Raw genomic sequence first — 7,450 nt, 5'->3', positions numbered from 1 at the left:
CTCCTCTTGATATGACGAATGACCTGATAACAAAAAGCGTAAAGAACATGTTAGCACGAAACCCAAAATGCATAGATAAAGCAGCATACGAAGAAAATCTTACCGAGTCAAGGCCACGGTTGAGGAAGTACTGCCTCTCCCGTTCGGCACGTTCCGCCCTATCACGGAGCCCCTGTAACTCGGCGGAGGCTTGGTTGTTTGTCTCAGTGTGAGACTGCAAAAGAGAGTCGTATGCAGATTGCATTTCAACAATAGTCTTATCCTTAAGCTTGAACTGCTCCCCTTGCAATCTCAACGCTTCCTCGAGCTCTTGAATCTGTGCGTCCTGACGAGACACCTCGTCCTGTGCCCGCGCCAATTCGTCCTTCTTTCTTTGAGTTTCAGCTCGAGAAGCTTCAAGAGTGGCATTAGATCTTTCACAGGCCTCTTTCTAACTCTTGGCAGCAACAGCACTTCGGTCTTTCTCTAGCTTGAGTGCAGCCTCAACATCGACCTGCTTCCATTTTGCCGCAACCTTCACGGCCTCGGAAGCCGCACCGAGCTTCCCACCCATTGTCCGCCACTCCCGCAAGATTTCTTGACTACAAGCCAAGCTGTTCGTCAAGGAAACAGCTAAATTTGTATGAAGCTCTTGGCGGGAGCGAGTCTTCTGATGTGTTATCTCAGCAGGTGGCATGCAATGTTCGACAAAACTCATACAAATTTTTGGGTCGGAAACCCGCGACCCATTGACAATGTCCCAAGACGGGACAAACAAATCATAGTCTCCTCCCAACTGAACGTTCTCGAAGTACTGGGAACTAGAAGTCCCGAGACGAACAGGAGTAGAAGAAGATTGTTGAGGGCCACCCCGTGATGAACCTCCCCCAATATCATGGACACATGGTCCAAAGAAAAACTCACCTCCCCCGCCCAACACAAAGGGCGAAGAAGTAGAGTAAAATGGCTGGGCAGGTTGCGTAAGGGGTTCATCAGCCTTGAAGCCTTCTGTAGTGACTTCAGGGTTATCTTGTTGAGAACCAGTGCCGTCCCCGCCTTCAAAAAGGTAATCCAACGGCCCAACAGTCGTCGGTTGAATACTAGACCCCTCCACAGCCGTTACAACAGGAGGGGTAACAGGCTTCTCTGCCTCTTTCTCCGGAGGAGGAGACGGTTGCTTTTCAACATTTGGTTTCGGCGTTGATAGCCTACCAAATGTGTGACCCTTAACAATGGACGGATCTGCATAGCACAATCAAAGTCAGATCCCATTGTCTTATACAACAAAAAGCTAACATATACGAACATACCGGTCACTGCCCCCAGTCGTTTTGAAAGGCTGGGCGGTAGTGGTTTCCACGGACGATGGGTCCGGCGTTTCTTCGTTTTCGGTTCTTTCCCAGCATCCGAAGCACTAGTACCCGCATCACTCGCCTGCGATGCTTGGAAAGGCCTCTTCCGGTAAAGCTCTGCTAGTAAAGGATAGACAGATGAAACCTCAGAAGCATCATCTGAGCTTTCCTCCTCGAGGATGGCAGAGTCATCACTAAGAATGAGGATCGTCCCGTCGGAGCCGGAATGGACTATCGGTAACGTTATTGAAGAAATTTCCAAGGACTGGAAGAGGAAGTTCTTTTGGATCTCCGAGGATATGATACCGGAGGCCATGGTTCGTCGATCTCCAAACGACGTTCTTATTGACATCACGCCGGCTGCTTATGAGAAGCGTGATTGGTTTCGTAAACTTACTACTCCGCCTACACCGATGCGAGCACTTCCTGAAGAAGCTCTCGTGTGGGCAGGCATGAGTCGCTTGTGGCCTGCTCCCGATATGGAGCCTGTTTTCGTTGAGCCGAACGGCCGTAAGTTTTATTGATTTTCTTTGGGTGGTCTTCCAAAGTTTCTGTTATTTTAATTTCTGCGTTTGTTTTTCAGATTTTGGATCTATTCTTAACGCCTTGTATGATGACAAGGGGTGTGTTGGAACAACTATCCGCGATGTTAAGCAAGTGTCTGTCATGGAAAGGATCATAAACGTCCTGTCACCTGCACACGCGCCTGCGAGTGGTCAACTTGTCCTTTTTCATGATTATCCACAACAACAAAAGATATTTCCCACCAACTCGTAAGGTCAAAAACCCCCAAATCCACATTAAGTCCAGAATTTCACCCGCATAAAATACTTCACACGGAAGAAACACTGGACTGGGGGACTTTTAGAGGTAGGGTACCAAAAAGACCCAAATACCCTTAAGGACTACCCACGGGTCAATCAGAAGTCCCTCATAAGGCACCCGCGGGACACATAAACCACCCGCATAATCAGTTGAGGAAGAAACACCTTCATAGCGCATGCAGAAGCATCACAGCACCCTCAAAGGGCATCCGCAAGAAGGAATATCCTTCCGCGTAAATAACCACGAGGTAAATGCCCCGGGACAGCTGTCAATAACCAATTATCTTCTAGAAGACTTGCCAAGATGCTTTCTTGAGCAATACGTGATCTTTCGGCCAATCAACCAGTGACATCTGGCAAGGTCGTTATAACCGTGCACATGGCCAATATTCTCCCGTTAACCAATGATAAAGTGACACGTGTCCAGGTTGTTATACATGCACATGCAACGTATAAGATGAACCTATCACATACGGACACGTGTCCAGACGGTTATTCAGGCATCTTCTTAAAGGACAGCTGGTCCAATCACCTTCCTACACCCTTCGGCTATAAATACTCTATATCACCATGAGGTATTCATTCACTCCCACAGTACTCTCTCAATTTACTTAAGTGCTTATCTCCTACAGAACAGTACTTATTCTCACGTCGGAGGGTGGTTACGGGAAGACCCCCCCTCTTGTTCTTCCTGTAACGAGCTCACGGTATCTGTTTTGCAGGTGTTCGTCACTGGACTTTATACAATTGGGTTCATATCGTTTGACAGTTAACCGTATCCTACCATGTTGACTCATTGGATCTAGGACCCATACTTGGGGAGTAGACCCGTGTTTCTTCACCAGTTTTAACACTCATGTTGTACCAACATATCCAAAAGGTCAGTGCATGTGTGGGCTTTGTGGCTCTCGAACCCGTTATACGGCTTATAGTTTCATTTTCTTTGTACTGGTGTTGGTGACTTGCTAATCGTATTGTATGTGTAATATAAATGTTGTTCAGAAAACACACGCGCGCACACACACTTAAAGAAGGGTACTGTTTTATCAATTATGCTTTGATAGCGATTCGGACCCATTATGTTTTACTTAGTTGCAATTGGTGGGTCTTTTAAGCCCATTAATAATAAAATATTATTGAAAGGTCTTTTCTCATAAAAACATTATTGAAAGTGCCTATCATTAAGGTCAACGGAAAACAACTAACACTAGCTTTTATTACATACAACGTATAACGAGTTTTGTTAATCGTGATATTAGTACAATAGTACTTATATCGTTACAATGCGGTTTTTCTATAGTATGCTTTGCCGAAAGCGATATTTCTAGAGTAACAGTGATTTAAACAACCGCTATCAAGAATATATATTTTTTTCACCTTCCAATTTCACTCATCCACAACAATTATCAACTGAATATCACAAACCAAACACGAAGATATTGAACAACTTGTTTGACTCTTTTTGTTTTACTGAAACGAAAGCTTATACATAAACATATAACCCTACCAAGCCTTATATAGGCAACCTGTGGCGAAGCTTGGGCTAAGACACCCGGGGGGGGGGGGGATTCAAAATGTATTTAACAAAAATTATAAACGAGGGGGGCTGGGCTCAAATTTTCGGCCGAAAACGGCTTAATTTACACTACGTACAACAACTTTCGGGTGAAAAACAAGTAAATTTACACTACTGCGTAAAGGGGGGGGGAGACTCAAATTTTCGGTTGAAAACGGCTTAATTCACACTACATATAACAAAATTCGGATGAAAAACGGGTAAATACACTTGCACAAAAAAACAATGGGGGGGGACCACCCCTGGCTCTCACTATACTTCGCCAATGTAGGCAACCAGAAGCGTTCCGAACAAGAAAAACATAAACTAGTAAAGATAATCATACTAAACTTCTAATTTAAATAAACATAAACCGCTCGCGAGATCTACCTCATTATTTCACTTTCTACTTAACTGAAACAACTGGTTATGTGCCCACGAAACATTTTTCTGATATTTAAGTTCAATTGGTTTCATAAAAATGTACTTTGATTGGGTGTTAAGTTCTCTTTGATGCAATGTTTTCTGATATTTCTGTTCATGCAGATCGGAGAAAACAAAGAATAAATTAATGATGAACATGATATCTTTTCTCTGAAACATGCATGCAGTTCCCATGAACATTTATGATCAATCCTTAAATTCTGTTTCATAGTTAATTTTCTTATTTAAAGTCTACTGATCTTTGTCATAATGTTACCTTCATTATTACGGCTTTCAGATCTATATTCTCGAATCTTGATTGCAGAATCAGTGTTTGAAGGTCGAAACACATCTATGAAGTTTGAAGTTAAAATGCAGAACTCACAACTGAGCAACCAAAACCAACTGCGTGCACATAAACATTCAAGGACGAATTGATATAACTCACCAAAACGTAAACACACAATAATTAGTATTGAATAACTCTCAATATTATATAGAGGAAATATAACTCAAAAACATCTATTGCACATAACTTTCTGTAGATGACACCTAACTCGGTTGCATCTCGCGTGTATCTCTAATGTTTAATCATTATTCATTTTATATAGACTAACGTAACTTGTTAGCTAAAAATTACCAAATATAATAAAACCCAAATTGCAAGTTTGCAACCCCATAAACCTACATCATTAATGAATCACATGGGCCCAATAGGTCAAACCCGGTCACCTACATGTGACCGGCCTATTAAGATGGAAATTGCGTCCAACAAACAACACTTCACAGAAATCGAACCTTGAAACCTATGTGATACGATCCAAGTTTTATGGATTAAATATTATTGATGACAAAGATGAAAGTCTTCAAAGAGTTTATTAACAAATCAATTTACTTTTGTGTTGTTAGTTTTTGAAATATAATTGTTTATTTAGGTTTATCGTTTATCCTTTTTATTTTCCTTAAAACATTCATTAAATTTTAATCATATATTGTTTGGCTTTTCTTGTTCTTCTTTTTGTGTTCTACGTGAAACCGAAATTTAACCTTCTAACCTTCAAAACGATCAAATGTGTGAAACCGACGGTCCCTGAATCAAACCTTTGAAGTTCGAACCTATGATTGAAGAACCGAAATCAAACCTACGAATAGAACGAACAAAAATAGGATAATTTGTTTTAAGCTAAAAATATAAAAAGTGGAGAAAAACATCTATTTTGATATTTTTAGATCAATTATTTCAATAAATATTTTTAAAAGGCAAAAACTTTATGTGAGAAAAAAAACCACTTTTGGGAAAAAAACTCGTTCTTTATCGATTATGACTTAGTAGAGATTTCGGCCCATTATGTTATTATTAAGACATTTGCAATTCATTGGTCTTTTTCTCACATAAATATTAATGTAAGGTCTTTTTCTCATATGAATATTAATGAAAGTGCCGTTATTATCATTATTCATTAAGGTCACTTTGAAGACAAGAACCACTTGGTTGTATAAGTTACAACTCAAAGCACATTAACCATAATTCATACTAATACCTATATTGATATATATGATATGATTTTTTTTCCTTTAAGATATGCTCCATGAAAGCGATATATTTTCTATACTGACTCGTTGTTTGTTACTGGCTACACTGGATGGGGACAAAGCCATAATTAAACGCACCTAAACGTTTAAAGGTTTGACCTTGAACGCTTTATGGTTGAGAATTTGGCTTGAACATTTTAGTGTTTTTAACCTTGAACGTATTTTGAGTACGTAGTGTACGTTAAACGATTATTGTACGTTACCTCACCCCTAAAATCCTAAAAATATATAGCATTGAGAGAAAAAAAACTAAGGTCAAAATATGTCGATATCTTTATAATAAAGGAGATTAGGTAAAACAAGTTGTGATAAGTAGGTTATATTTAAAATGTTATGGTAGGAAAAAGAAAAAAACAAGATTCAAATGTTAAAAAACCTCACCTAGCTAGAGATGAATCGTATGTTACACATATACCACCCATGACCCATTAAATGTTTGCATTTTAAAATACATGCCATTTACACTTTCCTTTGTACTTTGTACTTCTCCTTGCAAGGTTTTTGGTGGGTGATGATTTATATATCTTGCCTTCCTATACAAAACTACACCATATGTAAAAAGTTAAAACCACACAATCTTGCAAATTGGGAGAAATTGTGAAATATATTGAGAAAACATGTGATATTAATTTGATATAATGAATACGTGAATATTACATTCTCTTTTGTAAAGTAAATTTGAAATTTAGAGATCAATTAAAATTTTTGAAAACGGAAATTTATTTTTCACCAATGAATCAAATTAACTACCTAACTAAATTTATTTTTTCACCAACGAATCAAATTAACTACCTAACTAAAAACGTAAATTGTTCAAATGAATGATTCACACGTTTTGTTTAAATCAAAAGAAAATAAATTATAATGACCAAAACTGTGAAAAAAATCGTAAACTTCAAAATCAGAGCTCTAGGTGATGGCATGGTGATATCGAGACCTAAGGGTTGGGGTAAACCGTTTAATGTGACGTTTCCTATACATGATCCGATTGTTGTGACATTTCCATCCATTACCTATGGTCCCGTAACATGAAATATATAAAAAGTACTCTTCTTTTGTAGCCCATTTGCATTATCTAGCTAGTTCAAATACAAATTTGCTAGCTCTTGGATCAAAGTCGTATGTGAACCAGCCCATGTGAAAATGTTCTCTATAAAGGTACCCCGTTGATCATCATTATATTTATTTGATAAACGTTTCTATCTTTCATGTGTGTATTTGAATTTGATGAGGTTTGGCTATAAATAATAGTGTTCATGCATCCTTTAAGTCCCTACATTGGGTTTCTTTATAAACGAGTCGTTTTTTAGCTTGAAAATCTTTCTACGAATGACTCTTACGTAAACTTTATATCAACAAGACTTGTATATATAGAGTACGGTCGATACCTCCGAGGTAGGTATGGATTGTTTTTATCACAATTCAAACGGTTTTAAACGTGTTTATGTGCATTGTTGACACAAGATTAGCAAAGTTAAAACTAAATAATAAATGAACAATGACGGAAAATAAATTGCTATGAATGTGAGAAGGACCCACGATATGAATGCTATATTAATGCATATACCAAACACATAAAGCTGGCTAGAAGGTGTTAATTAATAAACCTTTTGAAACTTTTATGTGTGAGAAATGATGCATCTATTTCAAAGTTAACATGTTTATAAATATTTCTAATGTTATTTGTCATAAATATATCTAATACTATTATAAACTCATGATTT

This window comes from Bidens hawaiensis, unplaced genomic scaffold (genome assembly GCF_021521415.1).
Source record: "Bidens hawaiensis isolate Kalapana, Puna unplaced genomic scaffold, B.hawaiensis_p1.1 tig00029329_1, whole genome shotgun sequence".
NCBI classification, from domain to species: Eukaryota; Viridiplantae; Streptophyta; class Magnoliopsida; order Asterales; family Asteraceae; genus Bidens; species Bidens hawaiensis.
Note: the sequence above shows the minus strand (reverse complement) of the source record.